The sequence below is a fragment of the Neofelis nebulosa genome, chromosome 3 (assembly GCF_028018385.1).
Source record: "Neofelis nebulosa isolate mNeoNeb1 chromosome 3, mNeoNeb1.pri, whole genome shotgun sequence".
NCBI lineage: Eukaryota > Metazoa > Chordata > Mammalia > Carnivora > Felidae > Neofelis > Neofelis nebulosa.
Genome location: NC_080784.1, coordinates 46461812 through 46485822, shown reverse-complemented (window position 1 = coordinate 46485822; position 24011 = coordinate 46461812). Strand labels below are relative to the sequence as shown.

General features: G+C 45.3%; 1 long non-coding RNA gene across 1 annotated transcript; it reads right to left on the bottom strand.

Moving 5' to 3' along the window:
* Window positions 1-3681: 3681 nt before the first annotated feature.
* Window positions 3682-10619, bottom strand: LOC131506759 (uncharacterized). Its single transcript, XR_009259130.1, has 3 exons — window positions 10253-10619; window positions 7890-7926; window positions 3682-5002 (listed from the first exon to the last, which is right to left on the bottom strand). It is a non-coding gene; the product is annotated as an uncharacterized LOC131506759 (long non-coding RNA).
* Between the last annotated feature and the right edge of the window lie 13392 nt (window positions 10620-24011).

Sequence of the window (24011 nt, the reverse complement as noted above, 5' to 3'; positions counted from 1 at the left end):
GTCTATTATTCAGAAATGTAATATAATTATGTGTCTGGATGGCCCAGTTTATCAGACAGCATTTTCTGGGAAGGATGTGGTGGGGTTAGACACATCATCTCCTCTCCTCACCAGCTTCCCACCCCCAGACTCCCCTCCTCCCCCTCCACCTTTTTTTCCCCCCTCCAGGACACTTCCAATTTCCCAGGTTTCGTGACCACTTACATGTCTTTCCCGAGTGTTTTTATATAGCGTAGGAAATTGGGTAATGAAAGCCGAGTCATACATTTCTGCTTTATGTTTCCAAAGAAGCAAGTGTGACTGTCAGGTTTACAAAAGATTGTTTATGTTCACTGGCGTGAAATGGGGAGCGAGCGTTCGGAGCAGAGAGAGAGAAAGGCTGGCCAGGCTGGGATGACAGAAACGCATTCATCCTCCACGCTACAGCAGACAAAGCGCGCTCCCTGCCTGACAGGGACCATAAATCATGGGCAGGAGATGCTGTACCTACAGCTTATACCATTCCAGATGACAAACACACAATAATCCACACAGCACAGCACTTTCTCGCTCCCCCTGCTTCCCCCACCGGTGGCTGCTCCCCTCTTCTTCGCCTTCCTCTCTTGCCTCTCCCCTCCCAACCAACCCCCTCTCCCTTTCTGTTCCTAGCACCTGCTTGATCCCTTCTTTTCCTTCTCCTGATTTCTGTGTCTTGCCTTCCCCAGTTGGGCCGGCAACCTTGCTCTCCACTCCTTTCTCTTTGAGGGTTTCTTCTCCACCTCCCGCCTGCAGGCTCACTTCCTCTTTGGGAATTTCTTCTCGGTTCCTCTTCTCTCTTCCTGCCTCTGTCCCTTGCTAATTTATTTCTTGTCATTTTCTCTCTTTCCTGTCTTGTTTTTTTGTTTTTTGGGGTTTGTTTGTTTGTTTGTTTGTTTGTTTTTGTTGTTTGCTCCCTCTCCTCCTCCATCTCTCCACCTCATTCTTTCTGGCTCACACACACAATCTGCTACGAAAAATTTTACCTCCACCTTATGGATCCCGTTGGCGTAGAAACAAAGAGAGTAGAGAGGTTCTCCAGCAGTGTGGCCACATGGACCCCCTTATAGAGGACAGTAGAGGGAACAAAGAGATTCTGGCCTGTGACCAGATGATCCAAGCAAGGATTCTCTCTTGGCAGCCAGGGACACATGTCACCTGAGAGCCAGGGCAGAAAACACAGCAAATCCCCTCAGCTGGGTAAGAGTCGGTGGGTCTGGAATTCCAAACACACTCAAACACACTTCCATCTTTATGAGTTTATTCTTCTTCCTCAAACCAAGGAAACTCTGTTCTTCTTTAAAAAAAAAAAAAAAAAAAAAAAAAAACAAGGAAACTCTTTCCTCTCTCAACTGCTGAAGCAATTCCAGAAAGACATGTTCAGCATTAGTTTGGGAAGGCATGCACATATTTGTGTATATGAGACTTTAGGGAATTAAGGGAGGGGGTACGTGAGAGTTCCCTCACTGAGTGACACCAGGGTTTTTAGAGTCTTGATATGAAAGACCAAATGTAAGAGACTTCTCTTACAGACTCTGTTCCATTTATGAAACAACTCTGAATCACAAGGAAGCCCAATGAGAAGCCCCCCCCCCCCACGCACACACGATGTCTCCACGCCCCGAGGAACACACTTCCTTTGCCTGAGTAATGGGCCCCTTGGGAGTGAAGGGGTCAAGAGAAGATGAATCAGTTTGCCGATTTTATGTCCTGCTCCTCCAAAGTATTTTCGCTCATGAATCCAGTATTACAAAGTGCTGAACCATTCGTACTCGGGGAATACTCAATCTACACTCAGATTTTCCAGGTCCTTGTGAACAATATATCTTCATTTTTGGAAACGGTATCCAGAACAGGCCCCTGGAACCTCAGACTCCTGGGACCAAAAGTGGTTTGCCCTAAGGTACAGCCAGTGGTTTACAGGCATGGCATCCAGCTGGCCAGCCGAGTAATGGCTCCAGAAGTCGAGGGGCTCTAAAGAGAGAGCTGCCCACAGAACAACCGAGGGGCCCTCACTCTGTTCTCAACAGACCACCTTGTGAAAAGGTACTGCAGAAGGTCGTGGGATTCAAAGGTAGTCCTTTCTCCAGAAGGCTCCTGTGTAGCCCACTGCCAAGCTCCAGCTGAAAAGAGAATGGCACATGGAGAAAACTGCAGTGCCCATGTTCTGGGATAATAAATGAAGCCTGGGAGAGAAAGCAGCCATCAGGCAAGAACGAGAGAAAGCCACCCCTCTCTTGCTTCCTCCCTCTGCTATCACTTGCTGGGAAGGGGAAAAGGACTATCTGCCTGGACAACCCTTAAATCGATGCATCCTAATTAACAGAGGATTTAATTCATCAAAGTGACAGCAACTCTATTTATATCATCTCCTTCAACAAGGCTTAGGGCTGGCCTATGAGGTTATTCTCTCTCCCTCTCCTTCCTTTTGCCTTCTCTCTCTTGCTCTGTCTGCTTTCTCTCCCTCCATCTCAATCTCTCTCTCTCTCTTTCTCTCCTTCTGTCCCTTTCTAATAGAGATCCCTGGCAAGATTGAAGAAGGAGGATCATTTCAAGCTGAGAACTGTTCAGCCATCTCGCCGAAGTCTTTTTAAGAGCTCCCACCCCCCCACCCCCGGCCCTCTAATTTGGCCTGGAAAACCACACAGGCCTGTTGCAGCGGCAGGGATGACAGCGGGCCTGCCGGATGCCTGGCAGAGGACAGGAGAGCGCCCCCCACAGACCCGCCTCACGAGGCGGCCAGGGGTCGGACGCTGCCCCCCGCGGCCCTCAGAGGGCCCTTCATTTTACGGATGAGGAAACTAACGAGTGGGACAGAGGGAGTGACATGGCCGGATTACACAGCTAATCAGAGGCAGGGCCCAAACCAGACCTCCCAAGAACCAGGGGCCTCTGCAGCTCACCAGCCCACGGCCACCTCCACACGGCGCTGAGGAGACGGCGTGTCAGACAGCCCCTTCCTTGGGGTCGAGGCCCTCTCCTCTCTCCTCATTTTTTACTAGGATGAGCTCTGTTAAGCTTCCTCATTAAAGACAGTTAACACGTGCCAGATACTGTATGGGAAGCGCTGGGCTACAAGTTTTATCGAAGTTAATCTTCTCAGCGTTATAAGGTGAGCACGGCTTCTTATTCCTATTTTAGGATGAAGAAACAGACTCAAAGAGATTAAGTGACTCGCCCAAACGGTAGATGACTAACCGCTAAGCCATTCTTTCAGCCACCGGCTGTAATGCCACTTTTAAATTGAAATTACTCCCGAAGGGCATTAAATTAAGCTCTTTACATTTTGGTGGGGATGAATTTGACTGGAACCGTGTGTTCAGAGAGACCTGTCCCTAGCCCGGCGCTCTGAGGCTGCAGGGGAAGGAGAGACCCATCCTTCTCGGGTTGGCGCCAGGCCCTGGCTCTCGGACCTGATTCCCGAGGACGGAAGAGCTTCCCCAGCACGGCCCAGCCGCCATATTGAGCAGCGGCAGCTGTCCACCAGCAGCCTCGACAGTCCGCAGAACGTTCCAGAAGAGCCACTTCCATGGCTTAGCTTGTATAGAACTCCACCAGGGTCTGCCTCAGTCTTGGGAGGCCCCTGTTTTGTAACTGTTATTAAATGGGTCCCCAGAATTCAAAAAAAAAAAAAAAAAAAAAAGGAGGGGGGAGAAGAAAAGAAAAGTGGATCCTGCCCGCTTCCACCCCCGGCCCAGGGTGGCCATTGGTCATGCGCAAGGCATGGAAGCCTGAAGAACAGCCCCTCTGCCAGGGCTGGGTAAGGGAGGGAGTCGCGGGGGGGTGGGGAGCCCAGCGGCCGCGCAGAGGCTCATGGGTGAGCGAGCGCCCCGCTCCTCTTAAGTTGGGTTGCGCTCGGTCGCCATCAGTCAGCATCGGGATGAAAGGGCTATAAAACCAACACAGCGCCCGAGACCGTATGAAAATATATATCCTGATGTGTCAGGAATACCTGGCGCGCCTTTAACCTCAACTTCAGATGAACCAACACGCCTCGGAGCACATTTATATGCAAAGGCATATAATATGTCCCCTGTATCTAATTATCTGTCAACCTGAGGCAGTTTGTTTTCCAAATCGGCCTCTCGGCTGTGACTTTACGAGGTCATAAAGAAAACGATGCCACTCTGCACTGAAACGCAAGGAGAGCCTGGATCAACAAATTATACTCCTTAATGGTGTCTCTCGGCCTGGAGATTCAGGCCCGGCGGAAAGAAAGAAGCCCGGCCCTTGTTGCCTGCCCGCTGCCTTCTGCTAAAGAAAAGAGAAAGGGGCACACGGGGCATGGCTTATTCGAGAGACTTCCTACTCTTGCTCAGCTGTCCTCGGCTCTGCATTTCCTCCCGTGCGGCAGCTGTCTGTCTGGAAGTTGTTAGCCTGGCACCCTGCAGCGGGTGCTCCTGAGGTCTGCAGCCGCCCCTGGACTTGGCCGGTCTTGGGCCCTGGAGCATCTTGAGCTCCTGAGAGGCCCCCCGATCTTTGGCTCCACCGGAGAAAGCTTTAATCCGCTCTGCACGAGACAGCTCCTGCCTGCACCGGCCCCGAGATTCTGGTCCCATAGGAAAGTGGGCTGGAAGATGTGTATTCCGCCATGCATCCGCCAGCAGAAGGAGTGGGGACTCCTGGAAACTTCTAAGCAAGAGAAGAAAATTCCTCCTCCCAAAGCCGGGAAGGTAGGTGGCAGCAGCAGGAATGCTATTGTGCTGAATCGCTGGCTGAGACTCTCTCCTGCCAAGCTCAGCACTGTAAGTGTGTGCACAGGCGCGCGGTACACACACACACAGACACACACACACAGACACACACACGGAAAGGGCGGGGGGATGGGCCCAACAGTCTTCAGCCCCGATTAGTCCTCCTCTGATCTTCAGCAGATTAATTAGGAAGTTTGTCAGGAACCAGCCGTGAACTCCAGCCGCTCCTCTCTGGGAGTGGTAACGGTGCCAGCGAAATCCAAGCTTCAGGAATTCCTGTACCCACGCTGCGCCTATGATTAATGATAGAAAGGAATAAAAAAAGAGGGGTCAACAGCTGAGTGCAAAGCAAGTTGCTAGACAGGGAGTAATTAAGATACTTGGGTAAATATGATTAATAAGCTCAAACTGGCAGGGTGTGCAGTAAACAAGGACTAACCAGATGGTCCCCTCTCTTCTGACAAGGCTGGGCACTTGGAAACAAGGGGGGCTGTGGGGGGAGGGGGAGAGACCAAAGCGAGAGGGGAGGGGAGGGCAACTTGAAAGGCATGACTGAAACTTTACTTTCCTTCACTGACCCCATCTGGAGGGAAAGGTTGGCTCCCTGGGGAGGGATTAGGACAGGGAGGTGGCTTTGAGACTCCATGGATCTTCTTATCACAGGCAGCAGACAAATTGCTGGGTGTGGAAGGATTGCTGTTCAGACATCAAGGCCACACTTCTAAAGGCTGCACTCCTGCCCTGCATATAAGCAGGAGCACTCCCTCTTGTTCTCTCTCTTTCATTTAGCTGCTCCCTACAAGGTGCAGGCAAGACACATAGAGCACAAGTTGGTGGCACTGGGCTCGTTGATTCGGGCCGCCATAACAAAGCACTGCATGCTGAGCAGCTTCAACAACGGCAACGTGTTGTCTCGAAGTTCTGGAAGCCAGAAGTTCAAGATCAACGTATCTGCGGCATTGGTTCCTCCTGAGGCTGTGAGGGGGACTCTGTCCCACGCCTCTCCCCTAGCTTCCAGGGGTTTGCCGGCGATCTGTGGTGTTCCTTGGATTGTAGGTGCATCACGCCATCTCTGCCTTCGTGACATTCTCCCCATGTCTGTGGGTCTTTGTCCAAATTTCCCCTTTATATAAGGGCACCAGTACTCTGGGTTAGGGCCTACCCTAATGACTTTATCTTAACTGATTACATCTGCAGTGGCGCTATTTCCAAATAAGGTCACATTCTGAGGTATTTCACCATGTGGATTTGAGGGGGACATAATTCAACCTCTGACAGTCACTTCTCAGGTTGAAAAGCAAAACAGGAAACGAATTCTTACTCCGAAGGGACCTGAACCAAGAAAAGGTATGCTTTCATCACACTGTTCGTAGAAAGGGTTCGTGGCACAGACTCCCATTTCTCATCCCACTGTCTGCTAAAAAATATGCCTCTTTCAAGTCCGAACCACTGCCTTGCAAAGAACATCTCTTTCTGTGTAACGTCAAGGAGACAGTCTAATGTTTCTAGAAATGAAGTTGAGAAAGAGCCATGGTTACATGTCCCCAACAATCCAGGAAATGTCTACAGGCCCTAAAAGAGAAGACTCAGAAGATTTGCCCTTAAATAGCAGATTGGTGCCGAGCCGTCTCATCTACAGGTGTGGGCAGCTAGGTATGTCCATGCTAAGGACAAGGCATTGTTTGAGAGATTAAAGAAACACAGGATTAATCCCTAGTCTAAAGGAGCTTAGAGTCTGGAATCCTCTGTTAGTTTCCTGTGACTGTTGTGACAAATTACCACAACGTCGGAGGCGTAAAACAACAGAAACTTACTCTCTCACAGTTCTGGAGGTCAAAAGTCCAAAGTCAGTATCACTGGGCTGAAATCAAGATGTCAGTAAGGCCAGGGCCATGCTCTCCAGAGGTGCTTGGGGAGAATCCATTCCCTGCCTCTCACAGCTTCTAGTAGTTTCTGGCATTCCTTGGCTTGTGACTACATCAGTCTAATCTGCAAGGACATTATCTTCAAATCTCTTTCTGCTCTGCTTTATGCTTTCACATCTCCTTCTCCTGTGTCTGCAGTCTCCTTCGCCTCCCTTTTATAAGGATGTGTGTGATTTTGTTTAGAGCCACCTGGATAATCCAGGACAGTTTCCCCTTCTCAAGATCCTTAATTGAGTCCCATCTGCAAAGACCTCCCCACCACCTCCATTTTTTTTTCCACATAAGATAACTATCACAGGTTCCAGGGCTTAGGAAGTGGATATCTCTTGAAGGCCATTTCTCAGCCTACCTCATTCCTCATGGATTTTTCTTACCCTAATCACCTTCTCAGTTGATCTATATAAAGCTAGGTGGCCTGGTCTCCGCCCCCATCTTGCAGATAAGGAAAGCTAGGCATCGATGGCAAAGTATACTCTTCTACAGAAAGTAAAAAAAATCAGGCTTAGATGAGGACTCATGGAGTATTTAATCTGTCCTCTATATCTGTCCACTGTCTTCTGTGTATCACCAATCTATGAAAAATATATTTTTGAAGGGAATGTTAGAAATGATAAGGTTGTTGCCAACTTTTTATTTGGCCAAGTAAGGATATTCAACAGAAATCCTACCATATATTTTCACTCATAAAGGAATATATCTTAATTCTAATAAATTAACTAAGCAAGACATATGTCAGAGCAAAGCACAGTTCTCAAGAAAAGACTCTGGGCCATCTTATACCCTTGATGCCCCATGCCATTCTATTTTGCAGTGTTCCCAAGGTCATAACAATTCATTAAAGACATGCTGTTAAAAAAAGAAAAATAAAAACAACCCTCTGGATCAAGGATCTACTTTCAGCGAGAATGACCCAGTTGGGCTTCTTCCAAGGGAAAAGCCCACAGGTGTTAACTTCCCAGGAACCAAGGGGACAGAAGCAAGAGGGGCTAATCAGTGGTGCTAAGAGGCCTTATTATCACCTTCCTGCCCCATCAGAAACATTCTCAAGGCCTGGAGGCAAATGGGGCACCAACCAAACCAAGCTCAACCAGATGAAACTAGCCGATGAGGCACCCAGCCTGCTTGCCAACCTGGGACCATTCATTGTCTGTCAGTTGTGGAGCTCTGCCAATAGGTACAGAATGCTCCCTGCACTGTGGTTGGGGTTTTGTCCTTTGTAAAGAAGTGCTTGACACAAAAGAGAGTGATACCCCACCTGGTGAGCACTTCCTGGTCCCTTTTCCTCTCTCACCCTGAAAAAAAGTGCAATAATTATAGACAAAAACTGAATAAGGTCATCACAGAATAATAATAATAATAATAATAATAATAACAACAACAACATTGTAGTAAAGACTTTCTTCTGAGAATCTTACTCAACCTTCCAATGTGTCATTCCCCAGCCCTCCCACTCTTCACTCAGGTGGGGTGAGAAATTCTTCCCCAAGTCCCAAACTTGGCCAGGGAGCGTATGTGAGTATACCTCAGCAGGCATCTAAGGTGATCCCAGGATAGCACAGCAGATATTTCTTCCTTTCCCTGGGACTTCAGCACTTTGCAGCATGGGATTTTATTCCCAATATCTCATTTACACTCATCCCGATTTCTCATTTGGAACAACAGAGTCCGGGTAAAAGAAATGAGAACAGATGCTGTCTGTACCAAATTAAGACCAGTGCAACCACACAAAATGCAAAATGCAATCTCGCAGTCTGTCAAGGAGTGGCCAGCATAGGGCTGCTCTGTCACCTGGCTACATAACCCTCTGGGCAAACTTCTTGACACAAAGGGCCACAAAAGAGGCTGGGCCCACAGTGATGCTGAGATGGTCTGGCTGACCACTTCATCCTCTGGCTCAAAAACAGGATCTAAACTCCATCAGCTATGAAAACAGAAAAATTAAATAAAAAAAAAAAAAAAAAAAAAACAGGAAAATGAGCATAAGAGAATCAATCAACTCTACAAAAGTCTGAGCACTGCTTGTGGGCCCGACACTGCACTCAGTGTGGGGAGTGCGGAGAGGGACAAGGCAGAGATCTTGTCCTCAAGGAGGTCACAGTGGACACAGGACACCATGGCAACACACAATACATTGTAATATGGGCTGTAACAAATGTGTAGACAGAGCCCAAACACAAATGAAGGGCTCTGTATTAGTTGGGATCCCCAGAAGCAGACCCTGAAGCAAACATTCAAGTACAAAGACGTTATTGGCCGTTGGGGTGGGGGCGGGGGGTGAACAGTGATAGGGAAGGGGGGGAATGAGAAAGGAAGGGGAAGCAACTGAGAAGGGATGAAGGGATGTGTTATCAACCAGTTGCTTCTGTGGGCAAGTGGAGCTTCGCTCCATGGGAGACCCCAGGGGCTGCTGTAGAGAAATGCCTCGGGAATGCCCTGCCCAAAGGGTGAGGGAGCCGGGGTGTTTGTCTACCGAGTCCCATCAGTTATTGGGGGTGGGCTGCTCTGGGGACATAACTCCCAACATTTCCAACCCACCCTGCACCTGGGCAGGGTGGGCAGACAAAGGAAGCCCCCAGAAAAAGAGTTGCGGGTGCTGGCAGTGGGAAGTCAGGCTGGTGTGTCAAAACGTGGTAAATGCCAAGGGGAAATGGGTGGGGTACTGATGGCAGCTGCTATCGACCCACGAGTTCTAACCCAAAGGAAAGCAGGAGGTCCGAAAAGTTACAAAGCAGAGCTAGTGTTTGAGTGGGGCCTTGGAAGATGAGGAGGAGATTGCCATGCAGAGATGGGCAGAGGGGGTCAGAGAGGGAGGGCCTTCATCCCACAGTGAGGGAAATGCATGAATAAAGAAACAGCATGAAAGCAGGCTAGGATTCTAGCTGTTGTGTGGACAGGAGATCCAGACAAGCAGCTGGACAGGCCTGTGGGGAGGCAGACTCGGGCCAGGCTGTGAAGGGCCTGTATTCACGCCAACAAGCTTGGCATTTCCTGCAAACAGGGAGCCGTCAGTGGCTTTTACATAAGAAAGTTACACCAACTCAGATGAAGACTTAATGAACTTCCTGGCCCCATGCCAGGCAATCCATGCCAGGCCTCAACTTCGAGAGGGCAACGCTAGGGTCATATATGTTCTCTGCAAGACCCAGTTGGGGAAAAACTCAACGTCCACGCAACGTTTGAGCGCACGGAGCTAGCACGTGGGCTTAGTAGACTAATGAAACTAACTCCTCATAAAACAAACAGCTGAGAGAGGCAATTAAATGAATGAAAATAAAACGAACTTGCCAAAGCAATGGCATGGTTCTGCGCACATGGGACCTGACATTCCTGGGAAACAACAGGCTTCTGTTTCAAGGCAGCCTGGAGCTGCCTTGACAGACGTACCGGCCGAGCCAGGGCATACCTCCTCTGTTCGCAGACACCGCCGCCTGGGGACTGGGAGCTGGCAGCGGCATCCGTGCTCCCGGATTCTGACCCCACCCTACCTTTGCAGGAGGCAGTACTGCCAAAACAAGAGATTCTCTATCCCTGTTTTGGGAAAGTTTGTCCTCTAGGTTCACATATCATCATAACCACTTGAGTGAGGGAAAGAACAAAGAATCAAAAGACTTGCCCAACCTTGAAGCGCGCTCGTTCTCATTCATTACAGCCCAGCTTCAGGTACTGGTTATGAGTTGCTTAGGTTGAATTCAGTTTGCTTCACTATCAAGTCAGTTGCCTAGGGGCTTGGCTCAAGAGGACACCCTCACAACTGCTCCCACAAAGGTTGAGGAGATACTACTGATTTCAAAGTAGAAATAAGAGAAGGAAGCTGTTAGAGCCTGTTTCTGGTCCTGAGGGCTGGCTCCAGTCCCTACAAAGGCATTGTGGTTCGGCAGACTTCTAGAATGACCCGACGAGCTCTACCTCCTGGTATGTGGGCCTTTGTAAACTCTCTTGAGTATGGACCGGACCTAATGACTCACTTCCAGTGAATAGAGTACGGCAAAAGTGATGGCATGTCACCTCAGAGATTAACCTCACAAAGGCTGTGAGTTCCATCTTGTTCATTCTCTTTCTCTCTCACTTGGATGAGCTGCCCTGTGGGGAAACTCATATAAGAAGGAACTGAGGGCAACCCCAGCCAACAGCCACTGAGGAAATGAGTTCTGCCAACAACCATTGATGAGTTTGGAAGTAAATCCACCCCCACTTTGAGCTTCAAGATGACCACAGTCCCAGCCAACACCTTGATCGCAGCCTTCTGAGAGACCAAGAAGCAGAGGGCTCAGCTAAGTGGTGCCTGGATTCCTGACCCACAGAAACTATTAGATAATAAATATGTTTTTTTTTTAAGTTGCTACATTGGGGGGTAACTTGTTACACAGCAGTAGATAACTAACACAGGCATGTTAGTGGAGAAGATAGTGAAGAAATATACAGACACATTAAGAAAGCTTAAGGCCAAGAGAAAGTCAAAACTTTTGCTATTATATACCTTGGGCAGAGTTGGGCCTTCCCATAGACTGCCAGGCTTCTGTACAATGTTACAGCAAAGACATTGGAAAAGACTCCTAGCCCACAAAGTACTCCCACTCCCTGATTTGTTGACGTATGCTGAAACTCCACAACTAGTCTTTTCTTTGCTTTAATGTTCTTTCTTTTAAAATATACTAAAATTCAGTCAGAAAAACAAAACCAAGCCATAAATCCTTACTTTATTAATTGTGCAATTTTAGTCAGTCATTTATGTATACCTAAAACTATATATAGGAACAAAAACATGAATTTTGGAAAGTTACTCTTCTCTGCCTATATTTCATTTTATGATAGGATAAATACCACCTGTCTTATATGGATCTTCTTTGACTGACAATTGAGTTATGTCCCCATAAACCCATAATAAGTTGAAAATATCAGAAGTGGGAAATACATTTAATACACCTAACCTACTGAACATCAGGGCTTAGCCTAGCCAACTTTAAATATACTCCATACACTGACATTAGCCACAGTTGAGCAAAACCCCCTAACACAAAGCCTAGTTTATAATAAAGTGTTGAACATCTCCTGTAATTGATTGAACACTGTACCGAAAGCGAGAAACAGAATAGTTGTCAGTCCACCCTTGTGATCACATGGCTGACTGGGGGCTGCGCCTCCCTGCCTCACCCAGCATCACCAGAAAGAATCATCCTGCCTGATGGCTAGCCGGGGAAAAGACCAAAACTCAAAATTTGAAGTCTGGTTTCTAATAAATGTGATGGCTTTCACACCCTCCTCAAGCTGAAAAATCAAATCATAGTATGTCAGGGGCCACCTGTATATCTCATAGAATTGCTGAGATGATTAAATGAGGTCATGTGCATGAAAGTGGTTTTTGGTGTTTTTTTTTAGTTTGTTTATTTATGAGAGAGAGCAAGTGGGTGAGGGGCAAAGAGAAAAGGAGAGAGAGAGAATCCCAAGCACGCTCCATACTGTCAGCACGAAGCTCGAAACTCACAAACCATGAGATCGTGACCTGAGCCAAAATCAAGAGTCAGATGCTTAACCGACTGAGCCACCCAGGGGCCATCATGAAAGTGTTTCTCAAACCATAAAGGGCTCCAGTGTTCTCCTATATGTGACACACTCTAAATGGTCATTAAACTGAATGGTCCATTCAGTACAATGGGCTCTTATAAAGCCCTTTCCTGGAAGTAGCTTTTAGAGAGGCAGAGGAAGTGGAGGAGAACAAAGCCACTGGGGTTGGGAGGCATGGGGAAGAGGCAGAAAGCCTGTTCACAACTTTTGAAGATTCAGTCCCAGAGGAGGGAGTGCGACTTTAACCACTGACTTCTGAAAGACTTCCTGAAAGCCTTGACTTGGTGAGTATACAGCAACCCAGGCCCCCAAGTGCTTTTTCTTTTTGCTATCATTTATTGCAAGTACTACCCTTCTCCCTTTAGCCACACCAGCTGATTTCACCTTCCCCACAGCCTATGGGGTAGGAACTATTGTTATTCCCCTTTCACGGATGTTGAAACCAGGGCTTTGAGACCTTAAGCGACTTGCCAGGGTCACACAGAAAGTAGGTGATGGAGCAGGGATCCATGCCTGTCACCGGGAGGGCCAAACAGTGTTCTGTAAGATGTGCTTCCTTGCACTCTGTCCTGCATCTTCTAGGAGAGCGATTTCTCTCCCTTCTCCTTCTTTGTTTCCCTCTTCCCATAAAACATGCTGTGACACTTCACACAAAGAGCCACGTATACAAATCAATTGCAATCAGCTGTATTTCTCTCCTGATGTTAAAAGACTCGTAAAGGAAAACGCACTTGTTTCAAACACCCTTTTCTGACACTAAATCAACTCTCCACCGTTGGTGGAATTTCTGCACAAATTGAGCTAGGCCCTCCCGAGACCCAGGTTACCAGCATAAATCCCAGGTTTGTAGAGGCTGTCTAGATATATTAATAGAAAGAGGTTGATCTGGTGGCTGAGTTTTCCTGGGGGCAGGGGGTGGGGGTTGGTTGAAACTTCTTAACTTCTAGTGCAGGTCAGAAGGACATTTGGCAACTCACTTTCTGATGCAGAGATCGACATGGGCATTATGGCATGGGTGCGGTCAGAAGCAAGGGCTATTCTCACCCCCACCACACTTCATCCTGGTACCCCAGGTAGATCTCAATCAGAATTACTATCATCTGAGGAAACATCCAGGCTTCTTAATAATAAATTGTGTAGGAATAATTGTTCTTCTAGAATACTCACCAAATCTGTTGGGCCCCAAACAACTTTGCTTCTTTGATAGCTGTTAGGCATGCCACAGCCTACGAGAACTCCAGGGTACTGCAGGGAACCTCATCAGCTCCGGGGCTTCTGGCTAACTCTGTTACTAACTCTTACTCTGAACATACCACCTAATTTCTCTTTGCCTCCATTTCTCTGATTGGTATCAGCCCTCTGAATAAGTTTCCTCATTTTTATGGTGGGAATACTAATGCCTTCTCTATTTTATAGAACAGAAGTGGGCTTGAAGGGATCTCCAGAAACATCTACTCTTTCCTTTTCACTATGTGATGATTCTCATCACCAGTACAACGTATGGGGTTCTTCACCACCAAGCAATTCTGTGACACCAGTTGAATGTCCTACAATCCAACTCAATTCTGACACTATCTACCTAGACATGGTGTCAGATCCCATAGGAAAGGGTTTAGTCCTAGAAGACTGCCCATCTCCCCACTTCAGATGCCACTCACAAGTCCAGGTTGTCACCTGTGCTTTTGATCCAATGGCTATAGATTGGAGGTTCCAATGATAGCCTCCTTGCATTTGATTAATTTGTTAGAGTGGCTCACAGAACTCAGAGAAATATTTTAGTTACTAGATTACCAGTGTATTATAAAAGGATATAACTCAGGAACTGCCAGATGGAAGAGGGGCATAGGGCGAGGTATGAGGGAAGGGAGCAGATCTTCATGCCTTCTCTAGGTGTGCACTCTCCCAGCACCTCTACGTGTTCACCAACCTGGAAGTTCTCTGAACCCTGTCCTTTGGGTTCTTACGAAGGCTTCATTACATAGCCACAATCAGTTAAGTCATTGGTGATGGAACTGATGATGGAACTCAATCTCCAGCCCCTTACTCCTCCCAGAAATTCAAGGGTAGTACTGAAAGTTGCAGCCCTCTAATCACCAAGTTGACTGTCCTGGCAACCAGACCCCATCCTTAGGTGCAGTCTAGATGTCCCCTCATCAGCATAACAAAAGACAAATTCTAAGGGCTTTAGGAGCTCTGTGCCAGAAACAGAATGAACATCAAATATGTATTTCTTTTTATAAATCACAGCATAGGGGCGCCTGGGTGGCTCAGTCGGATGAGCATCCAACTCTTCATTTTGGCTCAGGTCATGATTCAGTGTTGTGGGATCAAGCCCCACATTGGGCTCCATGCTGAACATGAAGCCTGCTTAAGATTCTCTCTACCTCTGTCCCTCTCCCCTCCTGTCACTCTCACTGTCTCTAAAATAAAAATGATAATAAAAACTAAATAAAACAAAAGACACTAGCAAATAAATAGATATAAAATATCTATAAATATCTATATCTATAATATAGATATTATAAAATATATTATATTATAAAATATAATAAAATATTTATGTTTATATATATTACAAAATATGATAAAATATTTACATATCTATATATTATAAAATATAATAAAATAAGATATTATAAAATAAAATATAGATATTATATCTATAAATTCCCTTTTGACCTTTCTGCTCATCCCAACCAGCCTTTGTATCACCAAGCCAGAAGACAGAGGAGCAAGTGCCATGATCAGATTTGCATTTAGAACACATGCTGCCAACTAATTTTATTTCCACACGAACATAAACAAGGTGGTGGTAGACATAATGCAATCAAAAGGAAGACACTTGATGTGGTTTACATTTTGTTGTATACAGCCGTTTTATGTTTTATTTTAAAAGGAAGATGGATAATGTCAGCAAAAGAAGAAACTGTCGAGGAATTCAAAAATTGGCCTATAGTCAAGTTTATTTATTTTAGCCCCTCAACTTTGCAAAGAGAAGCAGCCACCACCCAAGAGGTTTACTGTCAAGCTGTGCCAGGCATTTATTTGGGTGTTAATCTAGAGGTAGGTGTGTATAAAGTCAGTAATAATTCAGTGTGGTGAGCACAGCATGCCTGGCCATAGCCACCAAAGCACTTGGTTTGGTCTTCAGGAGCTTTGGGAAAGCTTTTCCCCCAAGGAGAATTCTAAGAGAAACTTTAAAGGGTAAGTGGGATTACCAGGCAGAGAACTTGGGAGCAGACCTTCAAAGAAGAATTGGTTGGAAGCAGAGGGAAAGGGCCTGGAGTATTGGGAGCTACATCAGGGACACTTGACTACATGTGTGGCTACATCGCGGACCCCTGACTCTGTCTCACCAAGGCCCCCGAGGGTTCTCACCAGGGCAGCCAGTGACACGGTCAGAGCTGCATTTACAATGTGAGCTCAGGCAGCGAGGTGGAGCCCAGCGAGGTGCTGGGCTGTTCTGGAGCCCTTGGCAGTGGCCTACGAGAGACCATGGAGGAGGAGGCCAGGGGCAGAGGTGGGGATTGGCCAGATGCCAGAGAATCTTCAAGATGGACCCTTTGCTAATCTCAAGCCAGACGTTACACCTTAATCACCAGTGTCCCTAAGAACTAAATATTGACTGAGCTTGCATCTCTGTTGCCCGAAAAATGCAAGATTGGTAAATTTCAGTGACACACGTGATTGTTCAACATATATTATCTGCTGACTGCTCCAACGGAGAACGAGGAATTTACTTGAGGGAAACAGGAGTTAGAATCAACAATAAACATGTAAATAGATCCCTTTTTGATGCATTTACTGATCGCCCCTTGCTGCTTCTAACTTTATCTACTTCATCCAGATCGGCCCTTACCTCTGAAAGTTTTGCAACACACCACAGAAACGGCTCGGAAAGTTTTAAAACACACTCAGTCAACCAGTCATTGTGCCCACATAAAGCAAAACAAAAGACTGGATTGATGGGGATTAAATGATTTTCTTTTTAAATCTTTTTTGCTGTTTGTCATGGCTTTGGGTAGATAGATAATAAAATTATTACCTTCATCATCCAAGGAATTATAGCAAAGGGCTGGTCCTGTCTTGAAAAATGCTCCAGTAATGGTCGTACAGGAGGACCGTGGGCTCCCCTAGGAAGCACCAAGGCATTCTGCACTAGGTGGGAGGGAGGCAGGCCAAGATTGAGAGCCAAATTGCAACCCATTGGCACAGCACATATTTTTCCAATATAAAAGCAAATGGAGAATCCGTAAATAAATTGACTATATAAAAGTGTCCCTTTCTATTACCGCCTCACCTTTCCAAGGGGAAAACAAAACAACAACAAAAAAAGGTTTCTTTTCACGGCCCTCGCATAAAAATATCATTTCTTCTGGGTAATTTTATAGTACCAACAGCAGTCCATATCTATTTTAAATACATCCGCGGCCCGGCACCCAGACCCCCTTGCACAAATGATCCAGTAACCAGCATCAGCCCCACTGCAGAAGCAGCTGCCACATAATTACAACTTCTCATCACACATGTGGGGAAACAAGTTGTGGCGTTTGGGAAAGGTCTGCAAAAATAGGTGTCAGCCCTTAACTAATAGTGATTGTCCTTCCATTCTACTGTAATTTACATTTAATTCACACATTTCATTTCCATTTAAAATATGATTACAGTGTTTTGAAGCACATCTCACCTGTCCCCTCGAATTACAGGGAAATGAAAATAACAGGGAGCAGCAGGCTCCAGGAAGGCTGCGGGAGCCCTTGGCTGCAGGGTTGCCAGCTCGCGAGGCTCTGCGGGGTCAGAGGGGGGAACGGAAGAGAAATGGGGGCTGTGGAGGGCACGGGGAGGGAAGCCAAGTGGGGAGAAAGAGTAAGAGGTTGGGACAAGTGGGCGACAGGGTGCAGGAGGTGGAGAGGGAAGGGACCCGTGGTGGGGAGGAGGGTGGGCGGAGAGTCCATCTTCTGAGGGCTTGAACACAAGCACGCTCGCTTTGTAAATTCAGTATTTTCTGGCACAGCGCCCACCTTTCATTTCATTCATTTCAGGTTCATGACCTAATCCTAAATACATGCAGCAGGAAACAGGTGCCTGTTAACTCTGAGGTCTGGTTTTCTCTACTCTGGAGGCAACAGAAAAGGATAGGAGAGGGGAAGGCGAGGGCTTCTATGGGTGGCTCAGGGAGGCCAGACAGCCTACTGGATACTCGACAGCCTACTGGATGCTCGACACCCTTCAAAACCCACTGCCTCCCACCTCCATCCTGAAACCAGGGGCTTTGCAGCTGTTGGCAGCAGGTGAAAATATTTCCATGCGCTCCAGGTCAGAGGAGTAATTTATGTAACAAGATTCTTTAGGAATTCAGTGACCAAGTTCCTCCAGGTGTGGCCAAAAAAAAAGAGGGGCTTGCCTTATAATTCATTCCAGCCAATGGCACCTAGATTCACAGCAAGATTTTGTTGCCTGCTCAGAGGCAGAAGGAAGGAGCCCTTGTTTATTCATAACAATCCCTAGATGGTGCCCTAAAAATCTTGGGAAAGGCAATGCATACATCAATACTCAAAAAACATTTATAGAGCATCTACTGTACAATAAGACTAAGCAAGGCAGCAATAATTCTAAATCTTTACTCACCTCAAACTTCCCATGTCCCACACGTCCTCCTTAATTTACCTCCTATTTCCTAGAAAAAAATAGGCACCAGCAGAGAGGAACTCCCTGTGTTGACATTAGCTAATCATAAAACCTGCCTATGCCTTCCCCTAGTCTCCTCCCCTTTCGATACAACAGAACCGCTGTTCACCCTCCCTGAGACCAGTCCTGGTATTTGAGCTTTACATATCCTACTCTTCTACCTTGCCTTTTTTTCATATTCATTCTGTTTCTCCCTTTCTTGTATGTTTAACCTCTCTCTTGACTTGGAGCACTCCCAGTGGCTTGAAAACATGCCCCAATCTTTCAGATTAACCTCTCACGTCTATCCAGCTTTGAGCCAAACGCTCTCCTGCCACTCAAAGCAAACTTCTCAAAAGCATTATCTCTACCGTGGCAGAGATGGCTTGTTGCCCTACAAATGTCATACCCCTCTTCTAATTATAGAGCATGGTGGCGGCCCAGGCTCTATTTCCAGGCTTCCTTGCATCTAGGTATGGCCACGTCATTAGTTCTGCCAATGAAAAAGGAGCAAAAGTTGGGTGTAACTTCGAGGCAAAGGTTTTAGGAAGTAGCTTTCCCGGTGCTGCTTCCCCTAATAACCAGTTAGATGCAGACAACTGCAATGATGAGGTCCCACTAGGGGATGACGCTGTCAAAAAAAAAAAAAGAAAAAGAAAAAGAAATGAGACTGAATCCTTGAATCCTATCATGAGAGAAAGTTGCCCAATGGCCAGGGACATCCAGAAACACCACTGTTCCAGGTGCTGAAATTTTGGATTTTATTTGTTGCAAGAACTAGTGTTACTCTAACCAGTAAACTCAACTACCACTCATTCCCTTCCTCCAGAACCATCTAGTTTCCAATCTGTTCCTTGGAAACAGATCTCTATAAAACCACCAGTGGTTTCCACGTTACTGGATTCAAGGCTACTTTTTAGTCTAAATTTTATTTGACCCCCTCAAAATATTCCACAGAGTTGTACAACTCTTCTTTTCTTAAAAGGCTTTCCTTTCCTTCCTTGGTTTCTATGACACAAAACTCTTTCACATTTCTGCCTTTGTGTCTGGCTGCTCCTCGCTTCATAGGCTCAGGTTCTACTATCTAGTCTCAGAATTCTAAACACTTGACTTCTGCTTCTAACTGCATTGAATTACTGGAGTTGGACTTGCCCACCTACAATAAACAACTAGACAATTGGAAATATTGCATTTAAAACTGATTTCAAACATCTAAAAGTAGGCAGCATAGGATTACAATCCCTGAGATTGTAAAACAGAAAAACAAGGTGAGCCTACAATCACCCCAACTTTTGACAGAGGGTACCTTCTGGATTACATTAAAGAGAAGAAAAATAATAGCAGAAAACCGTAGACTCACTGAGTTGATGAGACAAAAATCAAAGTTGAGGAAGCAAAGGTAACTTGAATTTACAGGGCAAACCATCAAGAGAAGAGCGAGCTACACAGAAAAAGAGATTCCCTTGAGTCTTTGGCTGGATACTAAGGTGAGGCCACAAGCTTAACAATCCCCAGAGCCCAAAAAAGGCTGAGATATGCTCAAGTTCTAATCAACCAGACTGCCAAGACTTTGTTGAACACGCAGGGTACTCAGCAGAGATTCCAAAAAGGTCACACCAAATAAACATAAATACGCCAACCCTGGAGTTAAGGCTACTCTAAACCTAACCTAACAAAGCTTAAAAATAAGCTTTAGTGTAACTAGCTGATTTATAAGAATTTTTTAAATATAATTTGTTGTCAAATTGGCTTCCATACAACACCCAGTGCTCATCCCAACACCCAGTGCCCACCACCCACTTTCCCCTCTCCCCCATCCTCCATCAACTCTCAGTTTGTTCTCTGTACTTAAGAGTCTCTTATGGTTTGCCTCCCTCCCTCTCTGTTTGTAACTATTTTTTTCCCCTTCCTTTCCCCCATGGTCTTCTGTTCAGTTTCTCAAGATCCACTTATGAGTGAAAACATGATATCTGTCCTTCTCTAACTGAAAGTGGACATCCCTGTTGTGTTCCTGATCTCCGGGGGAAAGCTCCCAGTTTTTCCCCATTGAGGATGATATTAGCTGTGGGCTTTTCATAAATGGCTTTTATGATGTTTAAGTATGTTCCTTCTATCCCAATTTTCTCAAGAGTTTTTATTAAGAAAGGATGCTGTATTTTATCACATTATCTTTCTGCATCTATTGACAAGATCATGTGGTTCTTATCCTTTCTTTTATTAATGTGATGTATCACATTGATTGATTTGTGAATATTGAACCAGCCCTGGAATGAATCCCACTTGATCATGGTGAATAATTCTTTTTATATGCTGTTGAATTCGGTTTGCTAGTATCTTGCTGAGAATTTTTGCATCCATAATCATCAGGGATATTGGCCTGTAGTTCTCTTTTTTTGCTGGGTCTATGTCTGGTTTGGGAATCAAAGTAATGCTGGCTTCATAGAATGAGTCCGGAAGTTTTCCTTCCATTTCTATTTTTTGGAACAGCTTGAGAAGGATAGGTATTAATTCTGCTTTAAATGTCTGGTAGAATTCCCCAGGGAAGCCATCTGGTCCAGGACTCTTATTTGTTGGGAGATTTTTGATAATCGATTCCATTTATTCACTAGTTATGGGTCTGTTCAAATTTTCTATTTCTTCCCGTTTGAGTTTTGGTAGTGTGTGGGTGTTTAGGAATTTGTCCATTTCTTCCAAGTTGTCTAGTTTGTCAGCATATAATTTTTCATAGTATTCCCTGCTAATTGCTTGTATTTCTGAGGGATTGGTTGTAAAAAATCCATTTTCACTTGTGATTTTATCTATTTGGGTCCTCACTCTTCTTTTTGAGAAGCCTGGCTAGAGGTTTATCACTTTATTTTTTGAAAAAACCAACTCTTATTTTCATAGATCTGTTCTGTCTTGTGGTTTGTTGTTTTTTTTTTTTTGACTATATATTGTTTATTTCTGCCCTGATCTTTATTATTTTTCTTCTGCTGCTGGGTTTTGAGTGTCTTTGCTGTTCTGCCTCTACTTCCTTTAGGTGTGCTGTTACATTTTGTATCGGGGATTTTCTTGTTTCTTGAGATAGGCCTGGATTGCAATAAAATTTCCTCTTAGGACTGCCTTTGCTGCATCCCAAAGGGTTTGGATTGTTGTGTTTTCATTTTCATTTGTTTCCCTATATTTTTAAATTTCTTCTCTAATTGCCTGGTTGTCCCACTCGTTCTTTAGTAGGATGTTCTTTAACATCCATGCTTTTGGAGATTTTTCAGACTTTTTCCTGTGGTTGATTTCAAGTTTCATAGCATCGTGACCCGAAAGTGTGTATGGTATCATCTCAATTCTTTTGTATTTATTTAGGGCTGTTTTGTGACCCAGTATGTGATCTATCTTGGAGAATGTTCCATGTGTACTGGAGAAAAAGTATATTCTACTGCTTCAGGATGTAGAGTTCTAAATATATCTGTTAGGTCCATTTGGTCCAGTGTATCATTCAGGGCCATTGTTACTTTACTGATTTTCTATCTAGATGATCTGTCCATTGTTGTAAGTGGAGTATTCAAGTCCCCTGCAATTACCACATTCTTGCCAATAAGATTGCTTATGTTTGTGGTTAATTATTTTATATATTTGGGTGCTTCGAATTTGGTGCATAGACATTTATAATTGTTAGCTCTTCCTGATGAATAGACCCTGTAATTATTATATAATGCCCTTCTTCATCTCTTGTTACAGCCTTTAAAGTCTAGTTTGTCTGATATAAGTATGGCTACTCCAGCTTTCCTTTGACTTCCAGTAGCATGATGGTTAGCTCTCCATCCCCTCACTTTCAATCTGAAGGTGTCCTCAGGTCTAAAATGGGTCTCTTGTAGACAGCAAATAGATGGGTCTTATTTTTTTATCCATTCTGATACCCTTTGTCTTTTGGTTGGAGCATTTAGTCCGTTTACATTCAGTGTTATTATTGAAAGATATGAGTTTAGAGTTATTGTGATGTCTGTGGGTTTCATGCTTGTAGTGATGTCTCTGGTACTTTGTGGTCCTTGCAACATTTCACTCACAGAATCCCCCTTAGGATCTTTTGTAGGGCTGGTTTAGTGGTGATGAATTCCTTCAGTTTTTGTTTGTTTGGGAAAACCTTTATCTCTCCTTCTATTCTGAATGACAGACTTGCTGGATAAAGGATTCTCGGCTGCATATTTTTCCTGTTCATCACATTGAAGATTTCCTGCCATTCCTTTCTAGCCTGGCAAGTTTCAGTAGATAGGTATGCTACTACCCTTATGTGTCTACCTGTGTATGTTGAGGCCCATTTATCCCTAGCTGCTTTCAGAATTCTCTCTGTATTCTTGTATTTTGCCAGTTTCACTATGATATGTCTTGCAGAAGATCGATTCAAGTTATGTCTGAAGGGAGTTCTCTGTGCCTCTTGGATTTCAAAGTCTGTTTCCTTCCCCAGATTGGGAAAGTTCTCAACTATAATTTGTTCAAGTACACTTTCAGCCCCTTTCTCTCTCTTCTTCTTCTTCTGGAATTCCTGTGATACGGATATTGTTCCATTTGATTGAATCACTTAGTTCTCTAATTCTTCCCTCGTGATCCTGGATTTTTTTATCTCTCGTTTTCTCAGCTTCCTCTTTTTTCATAATTTTATCTTCTAATTCACCTATTCTCCCCTCTGCTTCTTCAGTCTGTGCTGTGGCCACTGCCATTTTATTTTGCACCTCATTTATAGCGTTTTTTAATTCATCATGACTATTTTTTAATTCCTTGATCTCTGCAACAATAGATTCTCTGCTGTCTTCTATGCTTTTCTCAAGCCCAGTGATTAATCTTATGGCTATTATTCTAAATTCTTGTTCAGTTATATTGCTTATATCTGTTTTGATCAATTCTTTAGCTGTCACTTCTTCCTGGAATTTCTTTTAAGGAAAATTCTTCTGTTTCGTCACTTTGGCTAGTTTTCTGTCCCTTATGAGTCTTAAAAGTTTGTTATGTGCTCTGCACCTGTGAGCACTGCTGTATTAAAAGGAGGTCATACACTGTCCAGGGCCTGCCCTTCAGGAGGTGTTTTTTTGGAGAGTGTTACTTGCTCTCTGTTGTTGTGGCTTTAGTTATTTTACTTCCCTCCTCATAGTGATGTTTTGGACCCTCCACCAGGTACGCTTTGATTTATTCCTCCAAGTAGCCCTGGAAAGGAAAACAAACAGACAAACAAACAGGAAACAAAAACACACAAACAAATAAAACTAACAAACAAACGAATGAACAAACAAACCAACAAAAAATCCAAAAGCCAAAAAACCAGAAACACCGGCACAAGTAAAGAACAGGGTGGAGGTAGTGTTGATGGAAGAGCACATACAAAGAGAGATATGACAGGGGCAAGGAAGAAGAAAAAATAAACATTGACCAGGCAGAGGAACTAAATGGCTTAATCCAAAGAGAGAAAAGAAAGTAAAGAAGGAGGTGTAGAACATTTATCAAGAGAATGGATTAAATATGTCTGCTTAAAAAAACCAACAACCAAAGTAACCAGCCTAGAGGAGGGAAGAGATAGGAAGGAGAAAAGGAAGGAAGAATATATCTAAAAAAACAAGAATTGTCCTAGAATTAATCCAGGCAGTGCAACAGTGCTGGTCTGGAGGAGGGGGCTGTCTGGTTCCTCAGCATCTATCCCGCTCCAGTAGATACACAGCTACCCAGTGCAGAGTCACGTGGTCTGATGTAGGCAGGTCCCACCTCCACTGTGGGCCCCCTTGTCCGATTCCTGAGGCCCCGCCTTGGTGGTGGTGGGGAGAATAATGGTGACCTCCCAGTCTCTTCTCCACGGACCCCGTGTCCTAAATCACTCCTTTCGAGCTGTCCTCACTGTGCTGTGGGCATAGACAAGGCGGTCTGTTTTGCTCCGCTGACTCCTGTGCCCTGGCGCTTGGCTGAGATTTAAACTCTGGCTCCACGCACCCTGGCACTGGGGAAGCGCCTCTCTCTGCCACCGGATATGTGGTCCCTGGCTGGTTTTGTCCTGTGCCGCAGAACTTTAGGGGAGGGGACTGCTTTCTCCTACTGCGGACTGCGCCCCTGACCTAGCTACTGAGCCCAGGGTTGACTCCCCTCCTCCCCAGGTGCACAAACAGAACAGATGGCCCCAGTCCGGAGAAAGCCCAGC